General features: G+C 36.7%; 1 protein-coding gene across 2 annotated transcripts in view; it reads left to right on the forward strand.

Moving 5' to 3' along the window:
• Nucleotides 1-27,894, forward strand: part of MARCHF1 (membrane associated ring-CH-type finger 1) — a 637,376-nt gene that overhangs the window by 531,182 nt on the left and 78,300 nt on the right. The gene's annotated exons all lie outside the window — the stretch shown is intronic.

The following is a 27,894-nucleotide window of genomic DNA, read 5'->3' on the forward strand; positions in this document are numbered from 1 at the left end:
GGAGAGCCCAGCAAGCTACCGAAAGTATCTCGCCTGCACAGCAAAGCCTGGCAAGCTACCTGTGACGTATTTCATATGCCAAACACAGTAACAACAAGTCTCACGATGGAGATGTTACTGGGCCCGCTCGAGCAAATCGATGAACAACAGGAGGACCATGATACCATGACCGTGACATTGAGGTGAGGCCCAACACTGCTCAGGGATCACTTTTGGTGATACTTGGAGCATCTTATAGTGAACCTGTGGATCACAGGTCCCACATAGCTGAGTTTTTCAGCATTTTCACTTATGCGTGAGGCTTTTCCAAGCCTGTGAAGATGGGCCAGGAGCATGGTGGTGATTGAGTTCTTCCAGGGCTCTGCTGGGGAGGGGAGAGGAACTCACCCGCCCCCTCTTCGGGTTTCCCCTGGTGAGACAGCCTGGCACAGGGCCCGGAGGCATCTCTATGGAGTATCATTCTGTGTTGCTCTCTTCCAAGAGATTTTTTTGGGAGTCTCTGGATAATGACCATTAATGAGCTTATATGCACCAGAGGCAGTTTCTGGGCATGACTGCCAAGTTATCAGAAACACAGAGGGAGGTCACCCATTCCCGACTCCGTGTGAGCCTGGAGAACACTGAAATCAAATTCTATCTTTCACCAGTATCTGTCGTTGTATCCCAATTTACTTACCCCATTTCCCTACTTTCTTTGGTTACCAACTAGACTTAAAGTCTAAAACCAAACTTTTTGTTTTATTTAATTTGTGTTTGTCTTTTCATTATACACCATATGAATGGAATCATATAACATTTGTCTTATTTTTGCATCTGGATATAATATCCTCTGGAGTCAACTATGAACTGTAAAAGACAGAATTTCATCTTCTTTTATAGCTTGGTTGTATTTTGTTGTATTCTGAATCATATTTTGAATATATACATATTCCTTATCCAATCATCTGTCAATGGGCACTTAGGCTGTTTCCATCTCTTGGTTGTTATAAATAATGCATAGTATAATTTTAATTGCTAATATATATTGTGAATGAATGCCTCAGGTTGGTTCTGTTCAGTGTCCACAGTACTTGAACACTGCCCCATAGTGTATACTCAGCATATAGCTTTTGAGTAAACAGATTAGGGGAAATACAGTTTCAAAGGGGGTTTTTCCCTATTTAAAATTTATAGCATTATTGTACTGGATTACCTCACCTACTATGCAGTCAACATATCCAGAATATAATATCAGTTCTCAAACCTTAGACGATATCAGCAACTAAAAATACAGATTGCTGCACCTACTTCAGAGTTTCTGATTTCTTTATTCTGGGGTTAGGTGCATGAGTTCAAGTTTTTAAAATATTCCAGGTGATATATTTGTTGTTGATCCAGGGATCACCCTTCAAGAAATATTGTTCTGTGCTAAAAATTCTCCCTGTGCTCCAATTAGGAAGAGGAATGATACAATTATATCCAAAAAGACAATTTAGAAAACACAATTATGAGCTACCATTTTCCCCCAAATGCTGGCACAAGGCATAATTGTATTAAATTCCTGTATTGCACACTTTTATGCCAGTATAGAGTGAGTCATCTCTCTAAAGCCATAGACTGACAAAATACCAACTCTGCCAGGAACTCAGATATCATGGTTTGGGTATTACTTCCCTTCAAACCCACTTTCTCATTCAGTTGTCCCCATTTTTTTCAATACGTCTCCTGAGTTTCTGTTTGTTTTTCTACATTGTATGTTTTCAGTTTCCAACAAATTCCTGCCATTCCTTTCTCCAGATGTTGCTTCTTATCAGCACCTTGATTTTTATTGTCTTTATTTCTCTTAGGTCCTAATTCGTATGTCCATCCTCTTCGTCTTCCCATTAACCTTGTACCTTTTTTTCCCCCTCAGGACTCATAATTCTGACAAGAATAAAATTGTCCTAAATTAATTAAAATAACTTCTTAACAAAAACTCAGTATTAGCCAGAAATGTAAAATCCAGGTATATTACAATTTTATATTCTCTCTTATTCTCTTTCCAAGGCTGTATGTTCTCATTTTCTCCAGCTGTAAATGAGTTTCTGTATGTATGCAGAAGGAAGAGACATGTGAGCCGTCATATCTTCAATCTTACACTTATCAGCAATAACTTAGCAGAAAAGAGAAGTGTTCTCTTTAAACAAGAATAGATGGGTTCCCAGGAATAAAAAAAAGAAGCGCACCCTGCCTGAGGTCACATCAGTGCACTTGTCACTGTCACAAAATATGAGGTATTATGCTAGAAGCAAAACTTGCATGGGAAGGTCAGGTTTCAAATACGACTATTGGGCACTTTTGTAGAATGCTATAAATTTGGGTAAGGACATTTAAACACAAAGCAAGCAATACCAGTTTAAGAGGAAGTGAAAAAAATTCAAATCAGGGAAGGAAGGAAGAAACCAGTAACCCTCATTCATGATCAAGTGCAAGTATTCCTCAATTAAAGATCTCCTCCCAACTCCAAATATCCATTTCATGCCTCTGTGATATTTTCCTTCCTGCAATTCTCATCATCTTTAAGGTTAATACTTATTTAGTATTCAGTTATTCTCTAATAGTCTTCTATGTACTAATTCTTCTTCCCTGGGGAATAAGCTCCAGGCAATAGAAATCATTGCTTGTACCTATTCAATGCCTTCCACGTTTCTCAGAATAACTGTGACATTTAGGAACTGATCAAAATGAAATTTTGGAATGACTTCGTAATCAGGCAGTGCTGAGATGAAATTTGCAAAACAAATTGAGACAATATGGAAATTGGGCAGGGTCAGGCTGTATTCTTCAACCCAACCATTTTACACATGAAGACCCAGTTAAGCTGCCACATGATTATGGGGGAGTTTTTGGCTAAGCAACAGGAAATTCTGTGAACTTGCCACTGGTCTGAAGAAGGGGGTGTAAGGTAAAACAAAAAGGAGTGGTAAATTCCATCAATTATTTATATTACAAGGGAGGAAACAAAGGTAAATAGTAACAATGTGTAATGTTCTGTATCAACCTTGAGTTGAATGGTGAATTAGGGGATATGCTTCATATTATTGAACAATAGCTTTCATTACCCATTTTTAGTTTTCATTAAGAAATATTTTAGAGGTTAATGAGTACGTGATAAAATAAATCATTTTAATTTTTAGCTTTGCAAATTATAATAACATAAAATGAAGTATGTGAAAATGAAAAGACAATTTTTCCTTAAAACTCCAGGGTTTTATAAGTCTACTTTTTAAGACCAACAGGATCTTACTTTTTGGCAAAGCACTGGCATTAATAAGATTAATGTGAATACAGTTTGTATAATGCTGTTGAACTTCTCAGAAAATTATGCTCTAAATGGACACTCTTACCTTTTGAAAATATCTAGTGAATAAACTCATTAATTATTCACACCTTGAACCACTGTTGAATATTTGCTTTGTATCAGAAAATATCTTACAATCTATAAACACAGTAAAGTTATTTCCAAGATTTTTCCTAGTTAATGAGATAGATTAAATAGAGTTTTAAAAATCCATAAGTGAAGTTATGTGAATGTATTGTATCTAGTGGAACGAAGTTTTTCTTGAGGAACTAATCCAAAGAAGAAGTCAGAAAAGGAAATTCATTCCAAGCAATGATAAGATATGTATGAACTTAAAGAGGATTGTGATAAGTGATTGAAAGAGATTTCTGTGTAGGCTAGCAGAGAAGGAGAATAAGTCAGTCATGGGGTTCTTAACCATCATTAGGGGTACAGAATTTGTTCTAATTGAAAAGGGAAGTTTCTGTAAACATTTATGCAGAAGAGTGACTTGATCGCTTTTGTGCTTGAAAGATCATTCAGGCTGCTTTTGTAAAGTCAACGAAACTGAAAACATGAGATCTAAGGTGCAACCACTGAAACTGTGTAATGTGCTTGTCAAGTTGACAGGCAGGAAGGTGGGGGTTGGAGTGGGAAGGGAATATGGGAACACTGGTGGAGGAAAATTGTCACTGGTGGTGGGATTGATGTTGAAATACTATAGGCTTAAAACTCAACTATCATTGACTTTGTAAATCTTAGTCCTTTAATAAAAATAAATAAATGAAATTATTCTTTTAAAAAAGACTGAGGGACTGGAGCAATAGCACAGCGGGTAGGGTGTTTGCCTTGCACACGGCCGACCCAGGTTCGATTCCCAGCATCCCATATGGTCCCCTGAGCACCGCCACGAGTAACTCCTGAGTGCAGAGCCAGGAGTAACCCCTGTGCATCGCGAGGTGTGACCCAAAAAGAAAAAAATATAAAATAAAATGAGTAACTAATTTTAAATAAATAAATAAATAAATAAGACTGAGGGAAGTAATACTAAAACCAGAGAAACCCAATTGGAAATCCACAGATCTTTCGAGGGGAAAAATAATAACAACTATAAGAATAAATGGAGGCGCATTTTTTCATGTGCCTTTAGGCCATTCAAACTTTTTCCTTTGAGAAAGTTTCTGTTCATTTCATCACCCCATTTTTCTGATGGGATTGGATGTTTTCTTCTTGTAGAATTCAACCCGAGTCTTGTATACCCTTGATATTAACCCCTTATCAGAAGGGTATTAGGTGAATATCCTTTCCCATTCCATAGGCTGTCTTTGTATCTTGCTCACTGTTTCTTTTGAGGTGCAGAAGGTTCTTAGTTTAAGATAGTCCCATTTGTTTATCTCTGGTTCCACTTGCTTGTTCAGGGGCATTTCTTCTTTGAAGATATCTTTAGTTTCAGTGTCGTAGAAGAATAATATCCATGACCAGGGAAAACAGGGGTTAGGAAGACAGATCAATAGTTGGAACTAACCATAAAGGTGCGTGGAGCTGAGGGTAGGTAAGAGAGAGAAGAGACCACTTTAACAATAATAGCTGGAATGATCACGCTGGACAAGAGCTGAGGGTTAAAAGTAGGTAAGGGACATTGTAGATAACCTTTCAGTATCAATATTGCAAACCACAGTGCCCAAACACGGTGGGGAGGGCAGGTGGGAGAGAGAGAGAGAGAGAAAGAGAGAGAGAGAGAGAGAGAGAGAGAGAGAGAGAGAGAGAGAGAGAGAGAAAAGAAAAGTGCCTGCCATAGAGGCAGGCAGGAGGTTGGAGGTGGAGAGTTTAGGGAGGGAAACTGGGGACACTGGTGCTGGGAAACGTACACTGGTGGAGGGATGGGTGTTAGAGCACTGTATGACTGAAATCCAATTATGAAAAGCTTTGTAAAAAATAAATAACTAAAAACAAACAAACAAAGAGTAAATGGAGGGCATATATGTTTTTTACGAATATTTTGGAATTAAAATAAACATATGTGATGTTTATTTTAGGAAGATTTGAAAGATGAGTCATTAAACATAACTGTATGAGGAAATCTCAAGCATAGAGGGAGTGATTGTGAACTGTGGAATACCTATGAACAGAAAATGAAAGACCTTGTGCAATAGCAACCTGTAAAGATGCTATAGCACTGTAGCACTCTCCTCCCATTGTTCATCAATTTGCTTCAGCAGGCACCAGTAATGTGTCTATTGTGAGACTTGTTGTTACTGTTTTTGGCATATCGAATACGCCACGGGGAGCTTGCCAGGCTCTGCCGTGCGGGCGGGATACTCTCGGTAGCTTGCCGGGCTCTCCGAGAGGGGTGGAGGAATTGAAAACTGGTCAGTCGCGTGCAAGGCAAATGCCTTACCCTCTGTGCTATTACTCCAGCCCAAAGATACTATAAGAGAGAAATAAATCCATATAAGAGGGAAATAAATCGATAGGGAAATGAAAGGAACAGAATGGCTAAAAAGAAGATGGACGCTCAGGCATATTAGAAGGGAAGAAAATGTAGTCAGTGGACCAAGAAATGAATTTAGGGGACCATTTCTCTAATTATTTCTTTTAAAATTTAGAGAACCCTTGAAAAACAGTGAAGCTGTTCCTGAAAACTGAGAATACTGTATTAAAATGCCTCAGAAAGTAGAAAAGAGTTGAACTAAAGACATGAGTAGGATTGCCATGGCAATGCAAATAAGTATGTTTATATTTGCAATGGAACTATAAAAGGGAATGATAGACATGGAAAAATATAGATCTATAAATTGTAAGATTCCTTTTGCTGGCCTATGTATGCAGGTTGATTGCAGGGTCAAGCATCCAGTAAAGTTTTAATTTAAGATAAACAACGAATATTTTTTCCTTGGGATCTATTCAAACTAAAAAGTATATATACTTATCTAAACCGTAAATTTAGTGTGAAATTCTGTGTATTTTTTTCTCAGTCTGAGAGTACTAACCATAGCCAGAAAGAAAAAACATTCCCGGAACTTCTACTGAGATTCAAAACTGAATAAATGTGGCTGCAGAATGCAGGAAATGAAAATTCTCAACTGAGTGATCTAATGAGAATTTAATTTTAAAGGTAACAGATTCTTACGATTAAAAAGTTAACAAAAATATTCTGTTCCTTGCTTTGTTTTGCTGATTGCATAGAAATTAATAACGTATCTCTGAGACTGGAGCAATAGTACAATGGGTAGGACAATTCCTGGCTATGCAGCCAACATCAGTTCTTTGCTCGGCATCCCATATGATCTCCTGAGCAAACTAGGAGTGATTCCTGAGCACAAAGCCAAGAATAAACCCAAGCATTGCTCAGGAGGCCCCAAAACAAAACAACCAACAACAAAACATATTTCTTCAGTTCATTTCATTATTTTTTCAACTTAATTTTTGTGATTTTGAGGACATACCTGGCAGGACTCAAGATTGCGTGTTCAGTGACCCCTACAGGCAATGGTCCAGGGACTAAATGAGGGAATCAAATGTGGAACAACCGCCTATGAGGCCACCATCTTACTCTGGAACTATCCCTCTGGACCCCATGTGGTTCGTTTTAATAAAAGCTAATTTGGTAGGAAATACTCGTATGAACACTGTTATTAACGTACAGGACATGGATTTCTTGGGATTACTCCACATGAGTCATAAAAAATCACTTTCCTTTCTTGTTCTTCCTCTACTTGAGTTGTCAAACTTGGAAAAGGTATCAGTGGTCCTCTCATCGCTTACATGATTTAAAAAATAGGAAAAGTAAACACAGTGCAAATAAATGTTTGTGTTTCTAGTTTTATGCAATGTTTAACAACTAATTTCTTTCCTGGATAAGAACGATTTTATTTGGTGCTGTCCTCAGTAAAAGTTTGAGATATAAATATGCTACTTCACTGAGAGAGTATTTCCAACAGAGATAGGAAAAACACTTATAACAGTTTAATGTTATAAACGTTTAACATGATTTCGCACCATCTATCAGAATTAAGCTCAGTGTATGTGCTGTGAATGAACAAAAACAATGATTTACGACAGTAATTTTTGTATGTATGCATACACACAGATATGAAATTTACAGGAAGAGTAGTTTGAAAGTCTTGTATAAATGACCATTTTGTTTGTTATTTATAAGTATTTGAAGACGATCTTAGCAGGTATTTTCTTCTTATAGTTGTTCTCAATTTAGGAGATAATCTCTCCAGGAATGACTGAGTATCATCAATAATACTTATTATCTTGACTTGCAAATTATCTTATATGACCAAACCCAAGTGGGCTGATTAATTGCCTTCCTATTTGACTACACAGATCACTGATTCTTGGTAATAGAATGTATTCTGCAGGACAACTATTTAACAAATTGTCTTTGTAGAAAAGAAAATAAACATTTTCCAACTTATAAAACCACCTTAAAACACATTTGACTATCAATGAAGAATTTTCCGACATCAGAAAATTTTAAGCAAAAATATATTAACGAGGGTTCCATAGATTTTACTCATCAGTATTTTCATTTTATAAAACTGTTTATTCTTTGCTATATTTATCTTTCTTTGTAAATATAAATGTCTATTAAATCCCTAGCCAAACTAATGGGTAATGATAAGGAATATTAATTAATACACTTTTAAAAAAACAGTATGTGTTCAGGTTATATACTTAATGAACCTATCTGCTTGGCAACATGTAATTTCTATTCTATCTCAAATTTTAAAAAAATAAAAGCATAAAATGCTTTCTCTCTTTTGTCGCACAAGTTTATTTTAAAATCATTATGCACAAGTTAAATTCAGTTTCCATATATATTTTTGCAAATATAGAATGAACTCTGTGTATATAAACTGATGAATGTTATGTGCAGCATTTGTTGCAACTGTTATGCATTTATATCTGAAAATTTATTCATAGCTTGTACATTTCCTCCATTTCTAATTATCATATTTAAGTTTTCATATTCCTGATACATTGCAGAGTAGTTACGCATTCATTTCAAAACTTCTGCAATCTTCCTTAGATAAATTTAAATGCCAGTGTCTAATTTCGTTTAGAAATTAAGATGCCTGTGGAATAGCCATAGTGACTTATCTTTTGTTCATAATGCTTGAACTGTCTTCAGTTCAACGCAGTATTCTCCTATCCACCTCTGTCAGTTCCCAGGAAGATTCCAGGAGTTTAACAATTTACTTTCATTCACTCCTAGTTTTATACAGAGCTGAAGAGGCCATAATACAGTCCCTGTATTTGGTAAATTACTTGGAGATAGATTCAATATTTCACATTATATTAAAATTTTCTTCTTTCCCTCAAGGGCATTCAAAAAGTAACAAATAGATTAATGAGGGTTCCATGGATCTGTTTTCTCTATATCTTGCATTATTCTGTTCTTGTTTGACCCTTTTGAGCCTTACATTAAATTCAAAAACCCTTTTGTTATGACTCCTTGATCGAATCTAGTTTGTGAGTCTCTAATGTATAATCAAGTTAAAATGTTTTTCCGTACTATAAAATAGCATCTATAGAGTAAATGAAAAGAGAATAAGGAAAAGTATCTACTCAAATCAAATATATGTTGTGCACACCATTAAATTGTTTAAATTCAAAATGGTAAAATATTTCAAAGACATTCTATCTCCAATCAGCATTTCAAAATCTCAAAATTCTGTCAATAAAGGGACTAGAGCGATTGTATAGTCAATAAAGCACTTGCCTTGCATGTGGCTGACCTGCATTCTATTCCCAGGACCTTATATGATACCCCAAGCCCACCAGGAGTGATCCCTGAGCTCAAAGCTAGGAGTAAGTCCTGAGCAAGTCATGTGTGGCTCAAAAACAAAAACAAAGTTCTGGCATTTATGCTGGGGGAAAAGGCAGCTCAGATAGAGAAGGGACCACCAAGTAAAGGGATGGGAGATGTGAGCTGAAAGTAGACTAGACCAAACATGATGGCCACTCAATACCTATATTGCAAACCTCGACACCCAAAAGTAGAGAGAGAACAAAAGGGAATGCCCTGCCATGGAGGCAGAGTGGGGTGGAGGTGATGGGAGGGATACTGGGATCATTGGTCATGGAGAATGGGCACTGGTGGAGAGATGAGTACTCGATCATTGTATGACTGAAATGCAGCACGAATGTCTGTAAGTCTGTAACTGTATCTCATGGTGAATCTTTTTTTTAAATTTTAAATGATTAACTGTGAGGTATAGTTACAGACTTACAAAGTTTCTTTGTAACCACATTTGCAATCTCTTATTGTCTAGTTCTCACTTTCAGAGAATACAGCAGGCTACTGAGAGAATCCTGCCCGCGCGACAGAGTCTGGCAAGCTCCCCATGGCATATTCAGTATGCCAAAACCCAGTAACAATGATGGGTCTCATTCCCTGACCCTGAAAGAGCCCCTAATATGGCACTTGCTAAAATCTCAGAGCTAGGACGAATGAAGACATTACTGGTGCCTGCTCAAGGAAATCGATGAACAACAGGATGACAGTGATACAGTGAACTTTAAAAAAAAGTTAGAAGGACCAGAAGATTACCCTACCTGGGGTTCTCAATCTCAGCTGTATATTAAACTCAAAGGCAGTTCTAAAACACAAAAAAGTTAAGGCCAAAGAGACAGTCATTGGATAGGGTGCTCGACTTGCATGTGGCTGACCCAGGTTCTCTCTCCAGCATCCTATATGGTCCCCCGAGCACCACCAGGCACCAGGAGAAATTTCTGAGTGCAGAACCAAGAATAACCTCTGAGCATTACTAAGTATGGCCCAAAAACTAAAAAGGAAAAAGTTTCTGCTAGTACTCCATTTTTAACCCCCTGAAAATGACATCTTAGAATGTGAGCAAATATTTTAAAGCATTCCAGATGACTCTAATGAGAAGCAAGAGCTAAGATCACAGTCCAATATTGAGTGAATAGAAGGATTTCCAGAAGATACATATTTTTAATGATCCATACTTCAGACGGGAGATGCACTTGGCACATCTATATTCTGGACACATTAGAATGGAGTCTGTGAGTAGGCTAATGATATAAATCATTTCCTCTTGGTTCCCAAAGCCATTTGGAACAGTGCTCACACTTAATGTATTATTGCTGGAAATAGAACGTTTAGTTGTTTCTAACAAATTTCCTCTTAAATTAAACCTACAATATTTCATCAAATTGCAATTAACTTTCAGATGATACTATAAAAAAATGCCAAAATGTAGAGCTCTCAAGATATAATTCTTGAACAGTAGAGCCATAAATTGAATTGCAACTTACATACATTAGAAATATTAGACCCAACCCAGAAGTATTGAATCATAAACTGGATGTGGGATCCAGTCAAGTAGATTTTAACTGGCCTTTGTGAATCTGATGCTTTTAAAGTTTGAGAATCACTGAGGTAGAAAACACGGATGAGAAAATGGCACTTGTGAACTGAGTGGTTTATGCTCTAATGGAACAAAAGAATAGATGCTTGATGCAAGCCAGGCTGTGTGAGCAAAACAAAACTGGAGGAATCAGGTATTTGATGGTTTTATTTTTAATTTTTGACATACTACATATATACATATGTACACACATGTGATATACATAGGTATGTGCATATATATCACAAATATGTCTTCATATGATGCATATGTGTTTGCCCATACAAACACAGTAGAAAATAAAAAATGCAAATTAAAATAATCAAAATACCTGGAAATTGAAACATACTAAAATCACATTAAAACTGTTTATTTACTATATTTTCATAATACATTTATTTTTCATAGACCAAGTGACCAAAGCAAAAAGAGAACAGTCTACAAGAAAGCAAATGAAGTACTCAGATGAATATATATTTTCCTGAGAATAAACATAGTTCCTTCTATGAGTCCTGAATGAAAAGGACATTTTAATATAGAATATAACATCTTCGTTTACCTGCATGAAATAAACATGCCCCAAGGCAAGACACTTTCACTGAGAGTTAAGGATTGTCAGAGGACAGGATTAAGTCTTATCCTGATACTAGACCATTACAATATAATTGCTTAGAGGGATTGTTTATCCAAATCCCAAACTCCCAAAACACTATTTGTGAAAAAAGAATTGTCAAAGAAATAAACACTGGCAAATTGCACATCTTCCTGCTAAATTGCTCAAGATCAATCATTTGTGTAACAGCTTAATTTTCCATTGTGACTCATAGAACTTACACATTCTTTTAAATTATTTTTATTATTTCAACTTCTCTTGCAAGGATTATTTCTAACATTATATCATCATTGGCTATCTTTTACTTTTTATTTTAGTCCAGTCCAAATGTATCACTATAATAACCTACCGATTTTGTATGAAATCAAAATGTATCAAAAGTCCTGGCTTACATATATTTTATCATTTTGCATGAGCTCCGATAGCACAACGGGTAGGGCGTTTGCCTTGCACAGCCAACCCAAGTTCGATTCCTCTACCCCTCGTGGAGAGCCTGGCAAGCTATCAAGAGTATCTCGCCCACACGGCAAAGCCTGGCAAGCTACATATGACGTATTTGATATGCCAAAACACAGTAACAACAAGTCACACGATGGAGATGTTACTGGGCCCTCTCAAGCAAATCAATGACCAACGGGAAGACAGTGCTATAGTGCATGAGCTCCATTGTAATTTGTTATTTGTAGAGAAATGAAAAGATGGTGATAAAATTGTCTTCAACTTGCTTACAAGGAGTCTCATAAGAATCCAGAAAACAGAGCCTCCCCTTTCTGCATGCCCCTCCCCTTTCCCAGACATGGCATTCATGCAACAAAGCACAACCATAAATCGATGCCACTGTTAAAAATTCACTTGTTCCAAAAAAAAAGTGACTTGTTCTGATTTTCCACTTTCTCTCATAGTCATGTCCTCCAATATTCCTTGGGAAACATCTCAAACTAAATTTTACACTCCATAGATGTAAAGTTCCTGGGTATATTTAGCGTTTGCTACCTGCTCATAATTGCAGCAAAAAGTGAGCTCGAGCTCGAGCGGGCCCAGTAATGTCTCCATTGTGACACTTCTTGTTACTGTGTTTGGCATATTGAATACTCTTGGTAGCTTGCCAGGCTCTCTGAGAGGGGTGGAGGAATCAAACCTGGCCGGCCGGGCTGGCTGCGTGCAAGGCAAATGCCCTACCGCTATGCTATCACTCCAGTCCCAACAAGTGAGCAAGTAGATTAATTTTAAGTATATTTATCAAAATTATACTCTGCAGCAACACAGACTTCTTTGGCCCATTTGCTACTGATTTCTTTCTATATTTTTTTGTTTTGGCTTTTTTAGTGGGGAAAGTTTGGGGATAAATTTATTGTGTGTGTCGGGGAGGGGCACACTTGACTATATTTAGGATATACTCCTGGCTCTGTGCCAGAGATAACTCCTGGCAGTGCTCCAGAGATCATATATATATATGCAGCATACTGGGCCCGCTCGAGCAAATCAATGAACAACAGGAGGACAGTGACAGTGACAGTGACAGGAACCCAACAGAGCTTGACTACAGGCAGGGCAACCATCTTATCCATTTAGCCTTATTTCTCTATTTTGTCAAATGTCATTAAGGGTAGAGCCCCCAGTAAGCCATCAGGCTACACTAGCATACGACAGGGACTAATGGAGATAGTACTAGTGCCCGTTTGAGCGAATCATAGAACAATGGGACAACAGTGATTCAGTGACAGTGATACATTAAGGGTAATACCTGGAAATCAGGAAATCCACCATTTTTGTGATTCAATCATATCAAAGTAAGATTTTCTTTTGTTTATATCAGATGTAAGTAACCTATAACAGTTAAAACTATTATAATTATACTCAGGTTAAATGCTTGTTGTATAAAATCAGAGTGAAAGTATTAGTAATATATATTCACTATGGACTTCCTAAGAAAATAGCACTGTAACACTGTCCTCCCGTTGTTCATCAATTTGATCCAGTGGGCCCAGTAACATCTCCGTTGTGAGACTTATTACTGTTTTGGCATATCAAATATGCCACAGAGAGCTTGCCAGGCTCTGCCATGCAGGCGGGATATTCTCAGTAGCTTGCCGGGCTCTCCGAGAGGGACAGAGGAATCAAACCCCGGTGTGTCGCATGCAAGACAAACGTCCTACCCACTGTGCTATTGCTCCAGCCCTCCTAAGAAAATAGCCACATAAGTATAGTGCTTCAAAATATGATTTGAAAATCAGGGGCTGATTTTATTAGAGTAATAGCCATAAGGTTTCTAGGGATCATGGCCAGAATTTTATGTTTTCTCTTCCTCTGTATTTCAAAAAAAAAAGATATATTTCCCACTGATGCCAAAAAAGAGGAGGAATATTATTTCACATAATATACCAACTGCAAATTTTCAAAACTAAAGAAACTAGGAGGGGGCTGGAACAATAGCACAGCGGGAAGGGAGCTTTTCTTGCACACGGCTGACCTGGGTTTGATTCCCAGCATCCCATACGGTCACCTGAGCACCACCAGGAGTCATTCCTGAGTGCAGAGCCAGGAGTAAGCCCTGCACAATGCCGGGTGTGACCCAAAAAAAAAATTAAGGAAAAAATTGAAACTAGGAACTAGTCATGACAGGACCTTCTCTTGATTTTTATCTTGCACCAAGTGCAGCACATGTGAGTTTTTTAATTTTCAAATTGCATTTTACTAGTATATTTTACTTTTATACTTTATGGAAGAGAACAGAAAAGGTTCTACTTTACCTTTTGTTGAACTCCATATTGAAGTTACTTACTTTCACATGCTTTTTGTTTTTATACACAAATGAAGATAATTGCTTCATACACATAATAAAAAAGTAAAGACAGTGGCGAAAAATTCCTGAAATGATTACATCCAACATGCATCTTTAATGAAACAGCCATATAAAGTATGAAGAGAAATTATATAAATTTTTGTTTATACTGTTTCAAAGCGATAGCACAGCAGGCAGGGCATTTGCCTTGCACACATGGCCGACCTGAGTTCGATTCCTCCGCCCCTTTCAGAGAGCCCGGCAAGCTACCGAGAGTATCTCGCCCACATGGCAAAGCCTGGCAAGCTACTTGTGATGTATTGAATATGCCAAACACAGTAACTAGTGTGACAATGGAGATGTTACTGCTCAAGCAAATCAATGAACAACGGGAGGACAGTGACAGTGAAAATCAAAAGCTAAAGAAAATACAAATGCATGCTTATATAAAATAGCATGCTTATTTGCTTACAGTGGACATAAGACAAAATATTCCTTGTATTGATGCATATGGGAAGCAAACTATTCATCACACTTTCATTTTTCCAATAAGTATGTTGATATAGACTAGAAGCTTGGATTTAGTACTTATAATTTTGTGTTTATATTAAAATACACTTTAGTTACATAGTCACGGTCCTCCTGTTGTTCATGGATTTGCTCGAGCGGGCCCAGTAACGTCTCCATTGGAGACTTTGTTGTTACTGTGTTTGGCATATCGAATACGTCACGGGGAGCTTGCCAGTCTCTGCCGTGCGGGCGAGATACTCTCGGCAGTTTGCTGGGCTCTCCGAGAGGGGCGGAGGAATCGAACTTGGGTCGCCCATGTTGGCTGCGTGCAAGGCAAACGCCCTACCACTGTGCTATTGAAAATGTACAGAAAGAAAACAGGACCGATGTTTATATTTTCCTATAGTAATAGTGCTGTTACAAATTTTTTTGTTTTACAAATATCGAATCCATTAATATGTGTGTTAGCTTGCTAGAAAATCGGGGAAAATAAGTAAAACTGAAAAGGTATTTTTAAATCTTTGTATTTTCATTTATTTTAAAATGATTAATATACTACTTTGGGTATTAAAAAGAAGGTTAAACATAGAGAAAATTATTATTCGAACTTAATTGGCCATATATCACTATTTAGATCTTGATAGATTTCCTTCAAATACTTTATTCATATAATTTAATAGAATTATATCCTCAGCTAAATTGCTAATGAAAAAATATAGGGCCAGAGGGATGGTATGGGAGAGAAGGCACTTGCATTGAAGGCATATGACCCAGATTTAAATCCCCAGCACCACATGTAGTTCTTCCCGCCCACCACACCACAGATCACTCCTAATCACAGAGATAGAAATATCCCTTGAGCATTGTCAAGTGTGGCCAACCCCCCGCCCCCATACACACACACAATCTATCGTCTGTCTATGATAAAGATTTTGTAGAATGAAACAACCTATCAGGAAAAAATACCTTCATTTTTTGCTTAAAAGAAATTTATTTTTCTTTGGGATTCTGAATGAAAGCTTTATGATTTTATTTTTACAAAACATTTTAATTTGGTTCCATAAAATTTTACTTTCTGCCTGTCACTGAGAAGCTATTGATGCAGTTAATCAGGGTGTATAAGAATTTCTCTATCTACTAGGAAAAATAAGAATTAGTAAAAAGGAATTAGAAATCAAATTATTAGCTATACATTTTTATTTACTAGCTGGAAATGTGTATTTCATTGGCAATTCAGTCCTATTTAGAAAAGTGTCTTTCAAATATGAATGTAAGTTGAAATATCTGCTTTACATGTAACACTACTTCCACTGCTCAAAATGACTGTTCCCATACAGAGTAACTAAGTTAAAAATTAAATTAGGAATATATGGTTTCTGAGTGGCACCGGTGATTACAGAGAATTACTCAGAGGTCCTATCCATAGATTCTCTGGTATAACTGACCCAGATTCCATACCAGAACCACCAGGGTCACTCCTGATCACAGAGACAGATATATTCCCTGGGCACTCTGGAGCTTCTTTAATTAAAATTTTAAAGTCAGTTTAGTTTGTTGTTTACTCCAAACCTCTCGAAGCTCATCCACCATCCAATCACCCAAATTGATCATTACACTTCAGAAACTTTACTTTTATATTATTTCTTCTATTCTTTCTTCTATTCTCATAACTAATATACTATTCTGTGTTCTTATTAAATTTGACTTTATTACCATATTGTCTTCTTTTTCCTTCTAATCTCTCTGAGAAAACATTTATATTGATCTTTCTATAACAACACATCTTCCAATAAAATTGAACCACCCTGATCCATCCCAGTCTACAAATTATCTTTTGCTTACTAGCATGTCACAACATTCATTATAGCACAAACCCGATTTTAACTTGAATTTTATATAATGTAATTGTTTAATGTATAAACTATAGTAGTATAATCTTATCGAAAAATAAAGACCCAGGGGGTATGGTGCCACCAGAAGATCAGTCTATACCTGTGAGGCGAGTGCATCAACAGCCTCATGGCGCCTTCAGACTTCCAGATACCCCAAAATGGCTTCTGTGCCTTTGGCCAGACCCAAAAAACTTGGGGCAAACTTTACCAAGAAAGTAAACGGCCAAAAGTTAGGTATGTGGGAGACACACCCACAAACCACCTCGGGCTCAGCTATATAATTTGGAGGCATGGCCTCTCTGGTTCCTGATTGAACTGCTTAACAGCCATGATCCCAGAGACTCAGAAACAAATCTCGAAACCCAATGGCTTTTGGCAGAAATGCATCCAGTCCCTACAGTAGGCTACCGGTGCTGGGTCACCCCAGGTGGGAATAGGTTTTGTGCCTTGGCCTGTACCCCCTGGTGGCCTAGTGACTGTCATCCTCCAGAGGACACTGGACAGTCAAGTTTGGGCCAGCAGTGACGAGGCACGTGGAGCCTCATGGGATGGGGATGGAGCCGGCCCTTTACTCCGTGTCCCAAGGAGACCCCGAGTGGCCACCCACAAACGGCCTCTTTGGCTCCTGATCAAGCTGCTTAACAGCCATGATCCCAGAGACTCAGAAACAAATCTTGATACCCAGCAGCTTTTTTTAGAAATGATCCCAGAGACTCAGGAACAAATCTCAGAACCCAATAGGTTTTGGCAAGGAATCCCTCCAGATTTAACTGTTAAAATTTCGGAATTTCAAAATCACACTGCCACTACTGCAGCCACGCGACATCATACGTTATTCATAACCAACAATAGAAAACAAATTGTCTACTGTTGCCTTTTCGGCAGATCTGAGTGTTGGAGTAAAATCCCAAATAATAATGGTGTGTGTGGTGTTGAAATGTTGAATGTAATCAAAGTATAGAGAGAATAATTTGGAAATCATCTGCCCCACAGGTAGGGGGAGAGTGTGGGATGGGGGGATACTGGGGATTTTGGTGGTGGATAATGGGCACTGGGGAAGGTATCAGTGTTTCATTTTATGACCAAGACTTAAACCCGAAAGCTCTGTAACTGCTCTCACAGTGATTCAAAAAATAAAATTATAAAAAAATTTAAAAAAAAAGTAAGTTGGAGTTCAGGCACAATTTAATCAGCCTAATCAGTGGCTGAATAAATAGCAATACTCCTACATTAAAAAAAAGAAAAAGAAAAAGGAAGACCCAGATTAATCTTTATATTTATCAAAGCAAAAAATTCGTATAATTTTGCACATAGTACATATGCAAAAAATAATTTATTGAGAGAATGATTAAGTGAACTAGTGAATGAATATGTGAATACTGAAAACTCACTTGAAGTGGATAGAATTTTTGAAACTTATCAGTATTTTGCCACAACCTTTACTTGTCCATTAGAGAAATTTTGGAAGCATTTTTTTTAAAGTTCAATTAGTCTTGGTTACCTGCTTGATTATCTGTGATTATTATTCATGGAGCTGGAGCGATAGCACAGCGGGTAGGGTGTTCGCCTTACAAGCGGCCAACATGGCCGACCCGAGTTCGATTCCTCCGCCCCTCTCGGAGAGCCCGGCAAGTTACCGAGAGTATTCGATATGCCAGACACAGTAACAACAAAGTCTCCAATGGAGACGTTACTGGGCCCGCTCGAGCAAATCGATGATCAACGGGAGGGCCTTTACTTTACTTTACCTTTACTTTATTATTCATGGCAACTTAAATTTACTCTGATATAATGCTCATTTAGGTAAGATGAATAGATGAATAAAAATGAAAGGAAGTTTTAGTTCAGATGAGTTTTTGAGGATTTAAACATCTCAATGCAGGAATCTAATAAAGAATATTCCTAATAATCTTAAAAACAGATTATCAGAATTATTTCTAGCATAATTGTTTTTTCTTTTTTCTTTTTGGATCACACCCAGTATGCACAGGGGTTACTTCTGCACTCAGAAATTACTCCTAGTGGTGCTCGGGGGATCATACGGGATGCTGGGAATCAAACCCCAGTCGCCCACGTGCAAGGCAAATGCCCAACCTGCTGTGCTATCGCTCCAGCCCCATTTCTAGCTTAATTTTGTTATATTTGCAAAAGATACTAAGATTTCAATAGAAACAAGAAGGATGTCTGTGAAAATATAGATAAAATTATTAAATTGGGGTGATTACTCCACACATGTTGTCTATTTATTTATCTATATGTGCCAAAATTATAAGGTAGGATCTGGAAAAGTAAATGCTTTAGGTTAAGAACTGTTGCTTTACCCTGAAGTGAAGTGTGCTCGGAACTCTCCAAGAATAAAGTGATGGTTAACAGAGGAACAATTATCCCAAAACACTTTGATCCCTCTTGACTTAGCAAATATGAATAATTTGTTAGATCTCAAAACTAACAAGGATTGACCTATCCTATTGTTGAGAATGTTCTAAGCTAGGATTCTTGGGAACATATATAATAATACAAACAGGTAAAATATCTAATATGCTTCACAAAGTCAGGATGACTTCCAGAAAGTTCCCAGAGAGAACACATGGCAATGGTGCATTCCTTTCAGGATGCAAATTCCTGGTATGCAGGGAAATGACATCAGGAGAGCTGATGAGGACCAGAAGAGCAACACTTCAAATAAAATCTCAGTCCATTTCAGTGCAGGTCACACAGCCCAAATAACTATGAATTCCAAGAGGCCAGTTCTATTTAAATTTAATTATTGACATTATTGACATGGAAAGGTGACAACTGTCTTCCCTCACAGCTTTCCATCAGTATGATATCCTATAGCAAGACAGTACAGCTGTTCATTGCAAGTTTGGGTTGGTTCCAGGGTTAAGTTTGGAGACAGGGACATTGCTTTGTCACTTTTGTTGTTGATCATTCCCAGTAGCTCTGTGCAGATGGTCTGAGGTTTTGACCAAGTCAGTAGTGACAAATTAGGGCATGAAATTAAACTGAGGAAGTCATGCTATCTAGCAGCCTTCTCAAGTTGAAAAACATTCCTTTGAAAGAACAAAACACTTTAAAAGTCACTTGTGTATGAAGAACTGTCACTCATCTTTAGATGTGAAGAAGAACACAGATTCAAAATGAACAATTCTAAGATTCTTAAAAAGAAAATATCTTCTTTGTGCAATAATTATAATTCGAGTGGAATATTTTTTAAGATACTAACACTCTTTTTAAGATATCCATGATATCAGAATGGAAATTTTTATGTTTTCAGTTCTGTTAAGGACATCTTAGAAGTCATGTTTATAAGACCTTTTTGCTTTATGCTGTGTTTTCCCAAGTACCACTGGTAACAACCCTCCAAGCTCTGAGCCAGGACTAGATAAAAACACAGCTGGTTGTGTTCCTCCCTGAAAAAAATGTATGCTGGGTCTGTATTAATGAGTTTCTGGAACCAGCAGGTTATTATGAATAATAAATACTCTCAGTTTCCTCTACTTATGAAATAAAAGTTACTTCTCCTTTCTAATGCACATCAGTTTTCTTGACTTCTTCTGATGCTCAGGTAAAATATAAAATGAGTATATTTCATCTAGTTCCTCAAATGCAAATTGAAGAATGAATGATATGTGTAAGTTTATACATTTCTCATTCTCAGTTTAAGTGAATTTTCCCGACACATAAAACACTGGTAGTTAGCAACAAATTCTGAGAATTGCCAAATCATTTTACTAATCTCTATCACTTTTATCTCCATGTATGCTTAATAAAGACATTAAATACCATACAGCATTCTGGCCCATTCCTGCCTTGTGTTCAACCTTGACTTTTCAACAACCTCATCATTTAAACTATTCTTTTATCATGCTTATTCTTCTTATCAAATAATGTGCTTCCCTAAAAGTATAAAATAGAATTTTATCGTCTTATAATACCAGACCTTGTATGGGTGAAATTATATATATATATGAGATTACATATATGAGCTACATATATAAGACTAAATATATGTGTGGTACAGAATTTAGTCACCAAAAGCCCCTCAAGAGATGGATAGAATGATGTGGGGAAAGATATCTATTGGCTGTTTCATTAAAGGTGTAAGATTGGGATAGTTTTTATTTAGATGAGGAGCTATTAAGAACTGAGTATCATGGGTATGAAATTATATATGAGGGCTATCCAGAAACAGGTCTCTCCAGAATGCAACAAGATGAAGAAATATCCATCTTAACATTAGTTCCGGAAAATAAAATGTGATTCAACTGTATTGATCACTTTTATCAATAAAATCATTATAAATAGTCCTAGAAAGCAGAAACTGCTATTTTCTTACTCTATTGATGAGGAATTTGAATACATAGATGTTTATATCAATATTACAGATATAGATAAGCAGAACTCGAATTCTAATTCTCATAGTACTCTTAAAAATCACAGCATTATTTTGCAGCATTTTTCACTTCAAGTTGAACAGGATAATATTTCTGATTTAACTGAGGTTAAGAACCCATAATTCTTGAACTTCCATTCATTGAGAAGAATTTTCATTAAGATCTTAGCACAGCAATAATGTATTGTGCCCCCAAATTTTTAATTTTTTAGCTGGTACATTCTGTACTCTGTTGTATCTGTACATCTGTATGCCAGAGATTAATGGGAAATAAGGCAGAATTCTTAGGTAAATCTAAACTAGGGAAGGTCATGTGTAAACCAGGTGAAGTCACTTTTAGATTTGATTTGATTAATGGTAGAAACATTGAAGTGTGGTCATCTTTTCAGACAGTTTGAATAACTGTTATTTGGAAATGGTTTTGGAGGAGCAAAGTCTTAAAAAAAAGTTAATGTTCCTGTGACCATGCAAAACTTTGGAGAGATAAGAAAAAATTGAAAATGAAAAATGTGGACCTGAAAAGAAAAAAATATGTTTAAAATACTGAAAGAGAAAAATATGGCATATGAATGACAATTTGGATATAGATTTTGAAATACATGGGAAGTTCAAAAATAAAATCAAGGCAAGAGAATGGAATAGTTACATCTCAAAGATGTCAGAGAGAAAGTACAGGGGTTTAGGCACTTACCTTTTATGTGCTCAACTTGGGTTTAATCCCCAACGCCACAGATGATTCTGAGTCACCACCAGGAGCGATCTCTAAGCAGAGAGTCAGGAGTAAGTCCTGAGCACTACTGGGTGTTGCCCAATAACAAAATAAAATTAATAAAATAAAAATTAAAATGTTGCTTTAAAGGTAGAAATGTGTAGGAGTTTTCAAATGTCCCACTGGAGATACCTGACGATTAAAATGACAGAACTGGGTAAAGTTTCTTGAGGCTGAAAAAGCAAAGGTTGGTTCTGGATGTGACTCTTCAAAACCCTAACTCTATGACCAGTGCTTGAGCTTATGAGCCTTGATTCCCTCCTGAGGGGAGTAAGTGTTGAAAGGAAAAATCCAAGGATCAAATGCAAAACTCCCAACATAAGTAAAGGGGAAATGTTAACAAAATTGAGATCGAGTTAAAAATTAATCTGTGGGAAGGCTGAAGAGATAATACAGTGGGTACCACTTTGAATTTTAAAAGTCTTCGCTATGAACTTAAGCATGTTTAACTATATATTTTTCTTTTCACTATATCCCTTACCATCGTATCTCAACTATACATTGTCATTGTTCCCATTTTTGTCATATCCCTAAACTTAGAATCCTAATATTTTGGCTTCTCCTCTTAAGTAGAAACAATCCCAGTCCCTGTAATAACTTTATATGCCTTCTGATTTCACTTTTCCCAACTTTAGAGGCAGTAATAAAAGAGCAGTCACATTTATCAAAAAGAGAGAAATTTCAAAAAGAGTGGTGATTAGTCAGCAACATAATAAAACATCAGGAAAGATAAAGAACTAGAGTAGATCTTTAAACTTGACTAAGGAAAATTATTGTATCTCAGCAGAAAAAAATTTTATTAATGACACAGATGGAAAAACAATGCATTCTTCTATACGTCAAAGTCATGTCGAGTAAAATAGTAGAGTTGTGGAAACTGAAATGCAAGTATGAAAAATATGAGTTTGTTTTATAAAGCATTCTATTCATGGCACATTTTGCTAGAAGAAATTTTTGTTGATTCATTAATAACATATATTGAGTGATATCTTCTTTTGGGATAGCTATATACTTTGCAATATTTGCTCATATATTGCCTTATTTAAATGTTATAGTAAGTAAGTAAGTAAGTAAGTAAAGGCCCTCCCGTTGATTATCGATTTGCTCGAGCGGGCCCAGTAACATCTCCATTGGAGACTTTGTTGTTACTGTGTTTGGCATATCTAATACGTCACAGGGAGCTTGCCAGGCTCAGCATGTAAGATTTTACAGATGATAAAATCAGGACTAAAACTTTGTTCAAGACCATCTAACATAAATTCTACACCTGAACTCAATTCCAAACTTACTACTCAGAAATTTAAATATACTCCTTCGACAAACTATTGTTTAAATATGACATACCTACAACATGACTTACCTGGAGATACAAATAATAGCTAATTGATGAATATGAGGTCAGAATTTATAAATCTTGGCCTGAAAGCATTTCCTTCAAGCAGCTTACCAAACTATTCGCCAGTCACTAAATCATTATTCTTAGTTCCAGTGTGCTTAAAGCAATGACATAAGTAACAAATTAATAGTTGTAGCAATAGTACTTAATCTCACTGCAGCACTGTCCTCTCTTTGTTCATTGATTTGCTTGAGCAGGCACCAGTAACGTCTCCATTGTGAGACTTGTTACTGTTTTTGGCATATTGAGTATATCAGGGGAGCTTGCCAGGCTTTGCCATGCGGGCACGATACTCTTGGTAGCTTGCCAGGCTCCCCGAGAGGGGCGGAGGAATCGAACCCAGGTTGGACTCATGCAAAGCAAACGCCCTACCACTGTGCTGTCGTTCCAGCTCAGTACTTAATCTCATGAACCAAAAATAAAATTAATAAACCAGAAATTTTAGTAAATGTATTATTTCCTGCAGGTACTGCACTATTTTATCTCATATAATCCTCATGTCCCTGAGGCATTTTTTTCAACCTCTTTTCACACATGATTTAACTAAGACTTTCAGTTTATGGTGGGGGGAGGGGAAGAAATGCTTCAGATTTTATTGTCTTCTCACCTGTATGCACCAAATAATTCCATAGTTTTTCTATGATAGTGGAGGGAAAAAAATAAGAGATCTGATCTCACCCAGGAAAACTATGACTACTTTACATAGAGACAATCTTTATCCAGCTTTCTCCAAGTTTCAATATCAATTTTTCACATGTTTATAATTTCCAGTCTCAAGACCTTCATTTTCTCATCATATATTAACCAGAGCATCATTTCATTCATCGTGTCACTCAGAATCCAGGATGACAACCAATTCTTTTCACAGTCTCTGCTGCTCCAGACTTCTGCATTCTTTTCTCCTTATTATTTCTGACCTAGTGACCTCAAGACTTAAGTTGTGCTCCCAGCTCTCTGATTGCTCTCTGCCCGCTGAACACTGCGGGGTCAAACAGCAGTGTTAACTATAAATCTGTGCTGTCCAATCTTATCAAGGACCTTGTGGCCACCCTACAGTCCTAGTAGTCATGCTTGGTTAATTTTCCATCACATACTCCAAGCGACTTTTCTAATTACTTACAGCCTCTCTAAGCCTTAGCTCTGTCCTTTGTCTCTTTAGCATCCTCTGTGTTGTCTCCTGTATCACTGACGCTAATAAGACCTCCCAGACCCAGCACTTATCAGCTCCTTTTCTTCTTCACACAGCGTTTTTCCTCTATTCCATTCATAAAAAACTGTCTCCTTCAATAGCCTACCAGAGTTTCTTTCTCCATGGTTTATTTACATTCCCAAGAACATTCACATGACAACAGTATCATCTTGCCACTGGTTTTGTTTTGTTTTGTTTTTTTATTTTGTTGAAAACACTGTGATTTACAAAGTCGTTCATTATACAGTTGTTTTGAACATCTACTGTTTCAACACCACCAATGTGACCTTTCCTTCAACAATACCCCCAGTTTCACTTTCAGTACCAACCTGCCCCCTTTGGCACATAATAAATTTATCATATATTGCTTATTCCAACAAAAATTTAAGAACTGGCAAATAGAATAATCAGAAAATAAATCAATAAGTATCAATAAGTGATTAGTATTTTATTTTTAATTTATTTTAATTATTTACTATATTATTTTATTATCTGTGTAAATAAGAAAATTAAAACCATGTAATGCAATATTAAAAATTGCCTATTCTAATTTACACAGATACATTTTCAACTCTGGAATCTAAAGTATATTACATTAAATTTCATTTTATTCTTGGATCTAGCCATGACAATAACCACCATATCTCACCTGTCATTAATAACACTTTTATTTTATTTTATTTTATTTTGCTTTTTGATTCACACCCAGCAATGCACAGGGGTTACTCCTTATTCTGTGCTCAGGAATTACTCCTGGAGATGCTTGGAGGTCCATATGGGATACTGGGGATTGAACCCTAGTCAGCCACCTTTAAGGCAACACCCTACTCATTGTACTATCGCTCTGGTCCCATTAATAACACTTTTAAGCCAGTTCTATGTTAATATATTTTGGAGTTTACATGGAATAGATAAAGCCTACATATAGACATGCAAATTTCCCTTTATTATAAACATTGTGGTTTACAAAGCTATCCATCATGATGTGTTATAGTATTCAATTTTCCAACACCAATCCCACCACCATTACACCTTCCGTCCACCATTGTCTCCAATTTCCCCAACCACCCCTTAAACTTGCCCCTAGAACAGGCCCTCAATGATTTATTTTTATTGCTTATTAGCAATGTCGATAATGTTGATATTGTCAAGGACAGTGTTATAGTGCTATTATCAACTGTCATTGTTTTTCAATACCTATATCTTTGTCATATCGTCCCTTTGTTTATGAACAAATTCAAAGTTTCCCTGTTAACAATACATTGAAATGATAATAAGTGTTCTCCAGCTTCTAAGCTCTCAAGGCTATGCACAAGTTCTCCAAAACAAGACTCATCTCTTTTGCTTGAGTAGTAATTTCTCACCTAGGGTTTAGCTTAATATCTTTGAATGTGATTTCTGCCCAACATACAGTTTAATCACTTTTTAGTTTATTAAAGCAAATGCTAAGAATAAGTTCTAAACTCTGAGGTAGGATGATTAGTTTTGAGTAAAGATTAAAATCCAAATTAAACCATTGCAAATATAGCAGTATCTATAATTACTGTGCATAAAGATTAGTTGGAGAGGGGATTGAAGGAAAATGTAGGTAGGGAAGTAGGAGGATTGATCACGAGGGTTGGCCAAATTTAAAAAGGAAAAGAAATAGCCTGGATCAGGGGAGAAGTTGACAGTCCTATCTGAAGGTGACAAGAATGACTTCCGTTAAGAGTCACACTGACAACCTGCCTTGCTGCCATAGCTTCTCATCGAAACTGAAATGATTGTCAGATCTCTGCAGACTCGGAGCCTCCCATTCCTCCTCCATATCACGGCCGTGGTACAGAGAGATTTTTCTCATAAGGGGCACCTGCAACAGTGCTGGGGAGTGAAAAGAGCCAAGTTCACTGCCATCAATGCCCAACCAGAGTTGAGTCTGATGATTCAGTACTTTGACCGGGGTTCTCTGGGACCTGTAAGGCTGAACCCCATCATGTTCAGAAGCCAGCCTGTGTCAGGGATTGAACTCAGAGTCTCCCTTTAAGCTGTGTCCCAACCCTGATTCAGATTCCTAATATCTGCCTCCACATTCATTTCTTCTCTCTCAACTCACCCTACATGTTGATGCTGTTGTTGTCTGATTTTCTTTACATCGAGCAAAAACTATCAAAATGTCAACAAGTAAAACTATAAATGAATGAATTAATGATAATTGTAAAGTTATGTTGATACTATGGACATCACAATGAAGCAAAGATGTTTTAAAATACTTACAAAGGGAAAATAACTGACCAATAATAATACAAAAAAATAATAAAATACAACTTGATAAGGGAAGGAGTGTCATATAAGATATGTAAAACCCGTCAAGTAAATAGGGTCAATGTCCTGGAGAATTAAAGCTGTGAACAATGTAGTTCATGCAAATGTTCATTTTAATGATGCATAGCACTATAGCATTGTCTTCCCATTGTTCATCGATTTGCTAGAGTGGGCGTCAGTAACATCTCCATTGTGAGACTTCTTGTTACCATGTTTGGCATATCGAATATGCCACGAGGAGCTTTCCAGGCTCTGGAGTGCGGGCGGGATACTCTTGGTAGCTTACCAGGCTTTCCAAGAGGGATGGAGGAATCAAAACCGGGTTGGCCATGTGCAAGGCAAATGCCCTACCCGCTGTGCTATTGCAAATAAATAATGTTATACTGTAATGTTACCTCAATACAAAGATAAAACAAAACCAAAAGGCTCTACATTTCAAACATTTCAAACATTAAGGAAGCGTAAGTACATGTCTGTACATACATATAGTTACATACACACATGTGTATACACACAAAACTTCCAAAATATGTTTTGAACAGCAATATACCTGTGGTTTACTCATCCTAGAAAGCTGGAAATCAGATGGAGAACAAGAGCATTTAAGTCATTCATAGGCAGCTTAACCTGCAAGTAGTCAGTTGAAATATTAAAGTATCAATAATATCTAGTCATTCAACTTTTTCCATCAATAGATGAGACACCAAGGTCAGTAACCACTAATATTACAAAAGCACTCAATTCCCAAGCTTCAACTTCCCCTGTGGTTAAAGAAACTATAGTTATGAATGTTTTTCCATTCAATTTATAATAAAATCATTTTCCTCACGATTATTATGTTGAAAATAACATGCTATGTTTTCATTTATAACTTAGCAATTGTGATTTGTGTGAAGTATGTCAGTTTAAGAAGTGCTTCATTCTTTCTGTAATAGTATTTTTACAATATTTTTAATTTCTGATAGACATTTGAAGTTGATATTTATCTCTTTAAATTCATTTAGAACAATCTCAACATGGTTTGAAAATACACTTGGGGTCCAACTTGAGCTGGATAATTTAGAAAAACTTGCAATGCTAAAAATCATTCAAGTAAAACTAAATTTTGTGATGTTGGAATGAATCAAGATTTTTATTTTTCCTGTGGGAAATCATCTAAATTCATTTTTAATACAAAATGCTATTTTTAATGCTGCATCAGATAACATTTTAGTAGACATTTTTTAAAAACCAATCTATAACCCTAGGAAGTTGGACAGGCTTCAGTAAATGGCTGAGGTCGGTTTAAACTTAGCAATCAGCAAGATATTTGTTTATATCTGCTTTTTAATAAATTACATTTTTATGTCAATAAAAGAAATCA

This window comes from Sorex fumeus, unplaced genomic scaffold (assembly GCF_029834395.1).
Source record: "Sorex fumeus unplaced genomic scaffold, SorFum_2.1 ptg000039l, whole genome shotgun sequence".
Taxonomy (NCBI): domain Eukaryota; kingdom Metazoa; phylum Chordata; class Mammalia; order Eulipotyphla; family Soricidae; genus Sorex; species Sorex fumeus.